Source organism: Mustela erminea, chromosome 20 (assembly GCF_009829155.1).
Source record: "Mustela erminea isolate mMusErm1 chromosome 20, mMusErm1.Pri, whole genome shotgun sequence".
NCBI classification, from domain to species: Eukaryota; Metazoa; Chordata; class Mammalia; order Carnivora; family Mustelidae; genus Mustela; species Mustela erminea.
This window is the reverse complement of record NC_045633.1, coordinates 11,200,493-11,213,280: the sequence shown is the minus strand read 5'-3', so window position 1 is coordinate 11,213,280 and position 12,788 is coordinate 11,200,493. Positions and strand designations below refer to the sequence as shown.

Below are 12,788 nucleotides of genomic sequence, written 5' to 3'. Positions count from 1 at the left end.
GTAAGACTGTGCTGATGGAAGTGTTTCCTATCTGTGTCATCTGCTTGAAACATGGCTGGTGTGACTGTGAAATCAACGTTTGTTTTTGTTTTATTTGAATTAGTTTACGCTTAACTTTAAATAGCCACATGCTCTTTACCGTGGCTACCATATTCAACCAGATGGGACTGGTGAGTGAGGACAGCACATCATTGAATACATGCTCACAGCATCTACGATGTGCTTTGAAGGTGAAACATAAAGTGCTTTGAGAACATGTATCAGAGAGGCATGGTATGTCACCTGGGGGCAGGAGAGAGAGAGAAAGAGTGCAAGCACAGGCCGGTGGGAGGGGCAGAGGGAGAAGCAGGCTCCCCAGTTAGCAGGGCTGGGCTCCATCCCAGGACCCTGAGGTCAGACCTGAGCTGAAGGCAGACACATAACTGTTAGCCACCCAGGCACCCCTCATTACATCCTTTTAATTGCCCTTGGTTTCTTCTCTCTCTAGGAGTCCTCCTTCTTACTCCTAAGCCCCAGAAAAGCATCCCCATGCAGATAAACCCATGAGAGGAGCCCTGAGTCCACCACTTCAAACACTTCACCATATCTGGGTAAGTGAAAAGGAAAACTGATACCATGGCATGTGTACTGGTTATTGTGTAAATATTTTCCCATGGCCTTAGAGATGCTTCTTAACCGTCATTTTGATCGCAATCATCATGTTTCCCCCTATGTTGCTACACCGTTGTGTATCTCATCAATTTCCTACGTTTGGCCTTTGGGCACTATTTTGTTTTATCCCCAGTGTAAATAATGCTGTGATGAACATCCTTACGTGGAAATCCATGCTTGTGTTGCCGACTGTTTTTTTGGGGTAGATTCTTTGAAGAGAGGAGGGTGATTACTGAATCAAAAGTCATGAAGGCTTTTTAAAAATTTTTTATTTTAAAGGTTTCTGATACATGCGGCAAAATTGCTTTCTGGGGCGTTTGTACCAATTCATAATTTCTTCAGCTATGAATGAGAATCGTGGTGTATTCTGCTCTTCTCTTTCTAAACTCCTATCAAACATGTCTGCACGTTGCTACGGAGACTTCATAACTATTATTTGTAGTGGCTGCATGAAGCTTGATTGCAGTGGTGTGCTATAATCATCCTCTCTCAAAAGAGGTTGCTAATTGATGCTGTTCACGCTGGGCTCTCCATGGCCCCGCCAAGTGGAGCGCCTCCATCAAGTCACAGCTGTCTGGAATCCATCTGGCCCTCCAGAGCTGTTCTGTCAATGTTCCACATCCATGGGCAGCATTTCTTAGACACCTCCTTTCCTTTAATGATACTCCAGGAAATAGGTGTTTCTTGGAGTAAAATCTAGCTCACATATGCAATATTGGCCTTGGTGGGGACAAAAGATGTCTCAACTAGGGCATTCATTTCTGCCTAAAAAGAAAGAACATTGGATTGGGAGTCAGAAGATTTAGGATGAGACCTGAATTTTTTTTTTCTGACATTCTTTGTGCCAATCAGGACTTTTCTGGTTAGAAACAATGGATAGAAACCTACCTCACACTGCATAAACAAAAAAGATAATTTGTTATTTCATACGTAGCAGTGTTCCTTATCTTCAGGGGATATGTTCTAAGATCCTCAGCAGCAGTCGGAGCCCTCATATACTGTGATTTTTTCCTATGCTTATGCCTATGATCAAGTTTAATCTATAAATTGGGCATAATAAGAGATTACTACAATGACTATTAATAACAAAATAGAATAATTATAACAATATATTATAAAAAAAAAGGTTTATGACTGGATCTCTCAAAATATCTTAGTGTCCTGTACCCACCCTGGTTGTTATGATGCAATGTGTTAAAATGCCTACATGCTGAGATGAAGTGAGGTCAATGATACAGCTCTTTGACATAGTGTTGAGGCTGTTGTCAGAAGGAGGATCATCTGTTCTTGGTCCACGGCTGACCATGGGTAACCGGACATGGAAAGCAAAACCGTGGATGAGGAGGGCGAACCTGTAAATGAAGATATCAGGGGGATTTAGTTGCAGGTGTGGCTGGATCTTGGATTTCTAATAATACTGCAGCCTTGATCTTCCTTTCCAGTATCTCCATTCTGCATCTCTCTACATTGGTTCAATTCTCAGAAGACTGTCCTTTTATAGTCTATCACCAAACATGCTCTTAAAGACCCTAGGACAAGGGCCAAATTTTACTTGCTGTCTATTTTCCTAAACAGAATTTTACTGACACACAGCCATACCTGTATTCATATTACCCATTGTTCATACATGCATGGCCCATGAATGCTTTTACTCTGGAGCCACAGAACTAAGTATCTATGAGAGAAACTGGAGGTAGCCTGCATAGTGGTTAATAATTGCCCTGTGGTCCTTCACAGAAAATTTTTGCTGACACCTGCTCTTGAAGAAGGGTATTAATCCTCATTCTCAAAATTCTCAAAAATGTCTCCCTGCTCGATCAATTATTAGCTCCTCGGCCACCCTTTCATTCTTCGCTTCATATCATGGTTTCTACCTACCTCTAGAGTCTTGGGTCTCGTTCTTTGGACCTTCTAAGTGGCTCGGATCGTAATCATTCTAAAATATTTTCCTTAAAGGCCATCTTGACCTTAATATAAACTTTGACCCTAAACCCCAACTCTAGACTTAAACCTTAACCCTAACCTTAATCCTCAGGGAAGGCTGAGACTTTGAGTTTGATAACCATCATCTTAGAATGACTTCACGAGCCATGCTCTTCAGTGGATATTGTGTGCATTCTGCACTGAGAGAGGAGAGATGAGAAGAATTGTATTTATGATTTAAAAAGAAGCGCTTTGATCATTGGAAAGGCTTAGTGTGTTGTCCCAGGCATGCTCAGGTAGATAATTATTTTAAGCAAGAAATAAGCATGTTCCTTTATGTCAACATGAAAATACAATCCCTGCCTCATTTTTGGACCATCTGCCTCATTTTCAGAGCCCTCACATTGAGAAGTGCCCATTAGAGTTTTCAGCTGTGTCAGAATGGAATTTTATCCCCCGAATCCCAGTTGTTGCTGTTAGGATGACCTAGCTTCATTCACGATCCTCTGACCCCTTGGGTCAACAAAAGCATAAATGGAAACTGTAGGAAAGGAAAGAATATATTCAAGAAGACATGGGAAAGGAGAACCGGATGGGAGGGTGGGAGGAACGGGAACAGATCAGATACTAGATCCCAGGCTTCAATCCCATGCCACAATCTGATCGAGTCAGCCTCTGCTTTACATTCTTCAATGGCTGCCAGTGTTTACTGCATAAAGGCTAAGTTTACTGATGCCCCCCCAACGCCCACCCAGCGTCATCTTACACTACTGTACTCTGGAATCCTATATTTCAGTCCTGTGCAATTATAGGAAGTTTCCCCAGTACACATTGCTGTGTAATGCTTTTGTACTTTGTCCATGCTCTCTTCTCTTTCTGGAATGCTCTTACTCTTTTTATCTGCCTGGATAAATCTTGCCTGTCCATAAAGATCCTGCTCAGGTATCACCCTCCATCAGACTTCCTCTGACCCCTTCCGTGCTCCTCCTCTGCGCTCCATGCAAACATCAATCACAGTACTCATTCCTTCATTCAGCAAGCATTTACTGGGCTCTGCTCTGTGCCGGGTGCTATGATAGATGGCGAAGATTAACGGTCAGTATACCATCTCAATCCCAAGTAGTTGTGGAAACAGATAAATCACCGAGAAACTACCCAACCATGCTGTAACGTGGGAGATTCAAAGGGCTCTGGGCCACAGAGGGAGGCAGCCTCCTCGAGCCTGGGGGCTGAGTGTTCTAGGAGGGCCAGCGGCATGATGGGAGTGTGCGAGCACACAGAGTTTGAAGCCCAGGAGGCATCAAAGCAGTTTGGGAAGGGTGTAGGGAGTTGGGTAGGACTTCAAGTTGTGAAGGGCTTTTCCCAGCCGATGTTAAGCATTAGGACTCTGTCCTTAGAACTGTGGGGAAACCACTTAAAGTTTTTTTTTTTTTTAAATATTTTATTTATTTATTTGACAGACAGAGATCACAATCAGGCAGAGAAGCAGGCAGAAAGAGAGAAAGAGGGAAGCAGGCTCCCTGCTGAGCAGAGAGCCTGATGTGGGGCTCGATCCCAGGACCCTGAGATCATGATCTGAGCTGAAGGCAGAGGCTTTAACCCACTGAGCCACCCAGGCGCCCCTAAACCACCAAAAGTTTTAAGCCAGAGAGTCACATCATCACATCTGTATTTTGGGTTTATTTGTTTTATTGTCTCCAACACTAGTAATAATATCAGCTACTGTTCCCGGAGCCTGCCACAAGAAGGACACGATGTTGGGCTCTATATAGATCACCTCCTTTAAGGCTTGTTACTATCTTATAAGACAGGTACTGCTATATAAACATATTATTTCATCATTTAGAGATTCAAAGAGATTAATTAACTTGTTAAAAGTCATGCTTTCAACCATTAGAATAATTCTGTACTTTATAGTTCTCTAAAAATTGAGATATTCATAGTTGCTACTCGAGAGAACATGGAGCACATTTGCTTATATGATCCCGTTCATCTGCTTGATATTCTTAGAACGCTTGTAAAGGCTTCAGCTCCTTTTCATGAATGATGACGCTGAGCAAGTGATTTGGCCAGGTCCTGCCAGGCATGGTCTCGGTCCACTTGGAAACCAGGCTCTCGAGGATTGCCCCTGTATGTTGTTAGTCTTCACGGCTTTGGCTTCACCTCACAGAAAGGACATGGATCTCTTCAGAGATCAAAATAATAATAATAAATCAAAAAATAATTTTAAAAAGTCCTCCCTTGGGGGAGGAGTGGGCTGGTTGATCTTTGGAGTTAGAAGGATCCCAGAGGCAATGTCCATTGGTGTGTAGATAGGGAAGAGCCCATCTGTTCTGGTTGAAGGGACAGAGCACCTTAGTTTTGGGTATGTGGGACCCAGTCACTCACGAGTTACAGTTGCTTTATCACAGAGATCCTAGGCTTTATTTTTTTAAATTCCTTCTTTCCTCTAGTTTGCTGCTTTTTTCCTTTTTGGTTTTTCTTCCTTCATCATGTTCATCCTCACCAACATCATCACCATTAACAAACACGTTAGCATCATGACCTCTGCTTGTCAGGATCTTATCATGGCACTGTTGTCTTTGTCACCATGATCGCCATCACCTTGATCACCAAATTATCATCATCATCATCACTCACATCTACATCAAAGGCAACACATCATTGTCTCATTGGGGTCTCATCTTTGCATCATTGTTTCCGTCATTGTTGTTATCATGGTCACTGCTACTGCCCTCACTCCCTTTCAGTGAGTGCTTGTTCTGTGCCGGGCACTGTGCTGAGCTCTTTCCACGCCTTATCTCACAGCACCTTCAAAATGAACTTCTGTGCATGGTTATCCCCCTTTTACAGATGACAGAGCCGTGTCTCAAAGAGGTGAAATAATTTGCCCAAGGTGACAAAACAGTCACCACTCTCAGTATTGTATCTTCCATAGAATTAAGATTCATCCCAATGACAGCAGAAATTTCAGTTCCTTTTTAGAAATTAAGGAAATTACAAGGTTGCGCTCTCACGCTCTGTGAACTGGAGGCTGCCATGAATCCAGCAAAGGAGATTTAGGGTTATTATTCTCTGGCGACAGTTGTTCCCTAATTCAGAAGGGCTGTTCTTCTTTTGACTAATCATTAAATTTATGTTTATGATTATTATTTCTAAAGGGAAATTTGGAGTTGAACCGTTTTAGAAAATAAATCAGAGTCATGATTCAAATGAGGAGTTGCCTGATTCCAATGCCTGCATTTCCGGCACCACGCTGTCCGACTCCCCTTGGTGATCATGGCAAATGTAAGCCCCACAGTTTCCAGGCTTATGATTATCTACCTTACCAGCACACCTCATTTGGGTCCCTATAGTGTTAAGTCCTCTGTGGCAACAGTTTCTTCCAGAAAGTTCCACCTGAATTGGTGGCCTCATCTCCCAACTCTGTCCTTTCTCCTTTCTTAGTCATCATATAGGTTTTATAAAGAGGTGGTGTAATCACTCGGCATCAGGGAAATACAAATCAAAACCACAATGAGATACCACTTCACACCATTCAGAATGGCTAAAATTAACAAGTCAAGAAATGACAGATGCTGGTGAGGATGTGGAGAGAGGGGAACCCTCCTACACTGTTGGTGGGAATACAAGCTGGTGCAACCACTCTGGAAAACCGTGTGGAGGTTCCTCAAAAAACTGAAAACAGAGCTTACCCTATGACCCAGCGACTGCACTACTGACTGGGTATATATCCTAAAGATACAAACGTGGTGCTCCAAAGGGGGCACATGCACCTGAATGTTTATAGAAGCAATGTCCCTAATAGCCAAATTATGGAAAGAACCTAGATGTCCATCAACAGATGAATGGATAAAGAAGATGTGGTATATATACACAATGGAATACTATGCAGCCATCAAAAGAAATGAAATCTTGCCATTTGCAACTACGTAGATGGAACTAGAGGGTATTATGCTTAGCGAAATAAGTCAATCGGAGAAAGACAACTATCATATGATCTCCCTGATATGAAGAAGTGGAGATGCAGTGTGGGGGAGTTGGGGGGTAGGAGAAGAAAAAATGAAAGAAGGTGGGATTGGGAGGGAGACAAACCATAAAAGACTCAATCTCAGAAAACAGACTGAGGGTTGCTGGGGGGAGGGGGGATGGGAGAGGGTGGTGGAGATATGGACACTGGGGAGGGTATGTGCTATGATGAGTGCTGTGAAATGTGTAAACCTGGCGATTCACAGACCTGTACCCCTGGGGATAAATATACATTATAGGTTTATTAAAAAAATAAATTAATTTAATAAAAAAAAATAAGGATGTGGTGTAACATGGTGGAAAGTCAGATGGGAATTCAGATACTGGCTGTAATACTTACTGGCTCCCTGACTTGTAACAGTTTACCTCCATAGTTCCGAAGTTCTTCATTCTTCCTCTGTAAAATAGAAGTAACACTGACTACTCCATAGAGATGTTGTGAAGCATAAGTGAGAATGCACGTAGATGTTTGGATGTGTATTAGGTGTCAATAAATGTTGATGCTAACTCTCCAGAGTGAACTCACCCTTCCTTTTCTGTTGCCTACAGTACCCTGCTAAAAGGCCAGTTGAAATCTTTAGCATACAGGGATAGCATACAGGACAGGGATAGATGAAGCTGGTGGGTCTGAGTGGTTCAGTCTTTGCCTAGCAGAGGGTTCTTTGGTAAGTCCACTAGCTTGGCTAAGAATCATTTTCCCCGGGGCACCTGGGTGGCTCAGTGGGTTAAAGCCTCTGCCTTCAGCTCAGGTCATGATCCCGGGATCCTGGAATCGAGCCCCACATCGGGCTTTCAGCTCCGCAGAGAGCCTGCCTCCTCCTCTCTCTCTGCCTGCCTCTCTTGCCTAGTTGTAATCTCTGTCTGTCAAATAAATAAATAAAATCTTAAAAAAGAAAAAAAGAATCATTTTCCCCGTCTTTTTAACAACCAGATGTCAGCTACCAACTTATACTACTCCTTGAGTCCTCCTTCATCTCCCAAATAAAAATCACCTCACGTGAGAGCATTAAGAAGCCAAGCAGAATTTACTGAAGATGTTGTGGGGAGACAGGGAGTGAATGTCTAAATCATGTTGCCCACAGCAAGCAGAGTGAGAAATTCCCCAGTCTCTTAGAGTTTCATCACCCATGTGTCTATCTTTCCTGATGCCCACTGCAGTGCCCTGGATCCCTTCTTTTCTATTATCAGAGCAATTCTTCTCTGCCCCAGACTTGCAAATTCAACTCACAACAATGCTTGGGGAAATAAAACAACCCCAGGGTCACTGTGATCATTGTTTAACCAAGGCACTTCGGTGTCCTCTGTTGTGACTTGTGCACGACTTTTGAAGTCTTACGCTCTACTCCAAACTGTTAATCAGAGTGTTTCCTAAACAAATACGGTGCTGTCTTCATGAGAAGTTATCAATTCAGTGAGTAAGGGAATCAAATCCTGCTCTACCTCATTACGTGTAAAATGGCGGTGTTTGTGGATGTCAGCAGCTTCGTCATTTAAGTCTGTTTATACTCAATAAGTTATGGGCTTGGTGTCCTCTCTGGGAAAAGAGAATCTGGTGGTTTCTATATTTGTTTAAACATAAGTCCCAGAATCAGATCCTCTCTGGCTTGGGTGCAGTTTCATTGGAATTGGAGCTAATATCCATTATCTCTCTACATCTCTGTCCATCATCTCCATACATTTCTTTGCTTGTTTCTTCTTGTGCCACATGGACATTTGCACATGAACCTCGGAATTCAGGCCCATATATGACCTTATTTCTGCTTTTTCTCTCCCTGATCTGTTTCATATCTTCTCATTAATTAATTAGCCAATTAATTATACACATGTTTATAGGGCACCATCTATGTGCTGGAGACTGAGGTAGATACTGAAAATATGGGAAAGAAAGGTAGACATGTCCCCTGCCTTTACAGCCTTTAGTGTGTGTATGGGTATGTGTGTGTGTGCGTATTAATCAACCAGGTAAAATAAGTTAAGGACAAAATTGTGGTATGTGCAATGAAGGAAAAGCCTACACCAGAAAATCTGTCCACTTAGAGATGTCAGAAGTTTTCTAACCTCTGCCTCTGTCTCCTGTGTTGAATCCTGACCTCTCTGTCTGGACTTAAATTTTCAGTTCTTTTGGAGGTCATAGAGGTCTCATTCTGTGCTCTGGACGTGGGACAGAAGGGCATAAGGAGATGAATGCAAATAATGGAAGTGGCAAGTTCAGAAGGATAATTCTGAAAAAGGATTATCACCTGGCCTGGAGGTAATCGGGGAAATCTTCCTAGAGGAGGTGATATGTGGGCTGAGTTTTGAAAGGCAATTAGGAGCTAGACGGGCACAATAGAGAAGGGGAAGAAGAGTGGACCAGGCAGAGGATACCACATGAGCAAAGTTTCAGGGAAGAGAACCAACTGTGGTATAGGTATGGGTGTGTGTGCGCATGTGCACGTGCGTGTGAGAGTGTGAGAATTGAGGGGATTTCATGGAGTGGGAGGCATACTGGGGGGAGCAATGAAGCTGAGAGGGCAACACTGGCTGCTCAGAATCTCCGGTCAGAGCTGAGCTCCACATGGAGCATGGTCACAGAATTCTGTGGAGAAAGCTGGAATTTCAGCCTTAGCCATCCCACTCACCTGCTTCGTTCCAGGCACCTCTTTAAAGTCTTATTTGTTGAGCCCTGTTTTCTCATGGCTGTTTGTCCAGACATCTCTCCCTACTTAGCCAGGTTATCCGTCCCTTCCCTGACAGTAACAAGGATATGCATCTTGGGAGAGGCTGCCCGGAGTGGCCAGAATTACTCCAGGGGGCGAGACAATGGCGGAAGTGTAAATCACACAAGAAATATTGAACTTTGGAAGACAGCGAACAATAATATGCCACTTTATTCCACTCCTGCCGGAGGTTTATATATGTTACTGTCACTTTTATACTGTTCTCCACCACTGGTAATTTTCTCTCAATCTAATTTTTATTTCCCAAGGGTCTACCAAGGTTAAAAGTGCCGAAAAACCAATGACTATTCTTTTGCCAAGGGATAGTAAATTAAATTAACCGTTGCTGGTGGCTAGCTCTGGTCAGAACCATTTATATGTAAATAGGTGAAACCCCCTCAAGGCATTGCTGCAATTATTAGTTGTTCATTCCAGATGTTGACCATAATAGGAGAGGTCATGAACAAAACCAGAAACAGGGGGAGCGGAGGATTTCTGTAGCTCAGGCACCAGCTTCTCAATGATGAAACCTCTCCTGTAAACTTAGTGAGTTGAGTCTGGGTGGGGGGCAGTCTTGCTCCCAGACTGACCGTAGAAACAAAGATGAAAGGGTTAAACCCTGTTGCGTGAGCATTGATTGGCGTCCTGCCAGGTTCTGTCCAGTCAGAACAGTTAAAATTTGCATACTGCTTTCTGGATGGCCAGCATAAATTATTTCCAACAGAGACCCCTCCCCTCATGATTAGAGTGTTCCTAATGGTTAGAGAGAGAGAGAGAGAGACTGTGTGTGTGTCTCTTTTGAGGTTACTTGCAACAACAAGGAACCTTCTCACCGAGTGGCATGATGTTGGTGGAAAATGTACCAACTTGTTGTCTTTGGTTCGCTGTCAGAGGGTTACAGAGGATTGCTTCGTAGTGGCAAGTCTCAGAGCCCTGCTCTGTTGCTCCCTTCTTTTTTCTTCTCCCTGCTAAAGGGCCTTAACTCTGGCACTCGTTAGGCTACTAGCACTCATGTTATCTGTCGCTCCCTACAACTGAATGGTTTCTGGGCTGCCTTCCTTATTGACAGCCTATTTCTGTACTTGAAACCCACCTGGATGGCTCCCTAAATCAAGCCCCCCAAGACAAATGAAATTAAGGAAGGAAAAGCGGGCTTACTGAAATAAAAGAGAGAAGATGGTGATTTTTGTGGTTATCTCAGCCTTCTGTCCGTTCTGCCCTTCTCACCTGGGAAAGGAATCTCTCCCCCATCCTAGAAGGTCCACTCCGGGGCTGGTATTGCCTTCCTCAGAGCTCTTCTAGCACCGTGAGGAAGCGGAATGGTTTAATTTCTCTGATCTATTCTGAAATACTCTGAACTTACCAAGAAAAGTAGTACTTTGGAAGATGCGGTCAGTGCGATAACCCTCCAGGATAGTTTTGAAATAGACCATTGGGGATTTGAGGACCTCATTATCTTGGCCCCAGTAGAACTGTTTTCCCTCAAATTTCCCACAGACACTGTCCTTGGCTTTCACCAAAGACTGCGGTACTGCTTCAGGGAATCCAAAATGTTCAGAATTAAGTCCAGGTCCTTGTGCACCATCCAGCCAAAGGAGTGCATGGAAGCTGGTTATCAAGCCAGCATTTGTTGGCCAAGCTGTTTTCCTTTCTTTGGCTCCGTCTTGCTGGAGGAAGGGGTGCCTTCTTCCCTGCATTAGGCCCAGTCAGCTTGCCTGCACCCCCGCTCCCGCCCAGAGAGTGGAAAGGTTATTGCTAAATTGCATAAAGACACCGTGTGCTCAGTAAGGGGAGCCTGCCCCTGGGAGGCGTGTGCGTTTGGAAGGCAGGGCGTGGGAGCAGGGTTGTCAGTTCTTCCAGACACTGCAGGTCAGTGGCAGTATTTGCTCAAGGGCCAGGAAAATGTCTACCTCCCCTGGGGAATTATTTAAGGGATGAGTTTCCTTCTATACCTTGACCGCCAGGGGGCTCAGAATCAAATGGTCTCAATCAAATGGGTAGGATCTTGAGGTGTCAGTCTCTGCATTATATTTTACCCAGTCTTGCCCTAACCTCTGGGTTCTGACTTCATGTTTCAGTTTTACTAAATTGGTATCCTGTATAATCTTTGGCAAGAAATTAAAAAAAAAATTATGCTGTGTCAAAAGGTGGTAACCTGGAGAATGAATGGACCCAGTTGTCTTGGGACAGAGTGTTTCCTAGCACAGAGGAAACACTTTCCCTCTCCTTCCTCCTGTTCCCGCTGCTTTAGTAATACATCCTTCTGGGCCTGACATGAGGCAGTTCTCCTCACAACCAGGGGCTGGCCCCTCCCTTGATAAACCAGGCAAGCAGGGAGTAAATCTCAGAACAAATTAAAGGGATGGGTACATTGTTCAGCTGACATTAAAACCGGCTTCATTGGGGAAAAGTATTTTCCCACAGACATCATAAAATTATTTTAGGAAGAGAATTATGGCCGGAGAGGAAGGATATTTTGTCACTGTCTGACCTGAGAAAGCACCCTACCTTGAGCAAACCACCTCTTTCCTTCACCCAGACAGCAAGTAAGAAACTTAAGAGAACATTCCCTGAAGCAAAATTCCTGCCAAAATTGCTTTAAACACTGAGTCAATATCATTTAATTGTACATCCCTTGGCACAAATCAAGCAAACCAGCCAGATATATACGCGCATGACTTTATTTGCCCAGGCAGTTAAAGAGTGTTTGTCTCTATACTGGAGAAATTGGTATAAATGAACTGTGGCCACATCCTCCTTTAAATAGTGCATGCGTGTCAGGCTGTAGGGTTCATAAATTAGCCTTTTGGAGAGTTCAATCATAATCGAATATACTTAATATTCACACATTGTAATTTGAACATTAAAGATCTTGAACAAAGATCACGATCTTCGAAGGTATTAAATTAAAAAAAATACTCCCCCAGAATTGCATTTATTAGCTCCTGATTTCTGATTTATGTTTCATTAGCCTGTGGTGAAAAGTATGGCGCCGTCTAAAAGAAAAGCACGAATCCCCATTTTGGAACATTAAATCCAGATTTTTGACGATAACCTATTTTTGTGCTGCTATTAGGGGAGCGCCAGCTTGTACCCACATCCAGTTATTAATCTGTGAAATGTTTTCTCTCTGGTGTGTTATGTTCTTTCTAAGTCTGCTGCACTTAACCGTCACCGACTAAGTGGGTTATTAAACGGGAGCGAGAAATGAATCAATCAAGTATATTCAAATGCTCAGTCTCCAGCTTTGTTCTTTGACTTCATTATTTAGGCATTAAATTCCATGCAACACCGGATGTAATTGTCAATACAGAGACTTGATTTGTGGGGGATGAGTTCTCTTTGGCAATTACGGTTTGAGGTTTACAAGCACACCAGAAATCCTTGCTACGTGATAACACCATTAACATGGCTTCCATAATCACATCGTTCAGTGGGATCGCAGCCGGCTGTGTTGGGGAGCTGACATGTTTGCTGAAGAATGGA

General features: G+C 43.4%; 1 long non-coding RNA gene across 1 annotated transcript in view; it reads left to right on the top strand.

The window, feature by feature from the left end:
* Positions 1–12,788, top strand: part of LOC116581275 — a 232,900-nt gene that overhangs the window by 52,474 nt on the left and 167,638 nt on the right. The window contains exon 2 of the long non-coding RNA XR_004281976.1: positions 488–590. This is a non-coding gene — a long non-coding RNA (uncharacterized LOC116581275). The remainder of the gene's footprint in view (positions 1–487; positions 591–12,788) is intronic.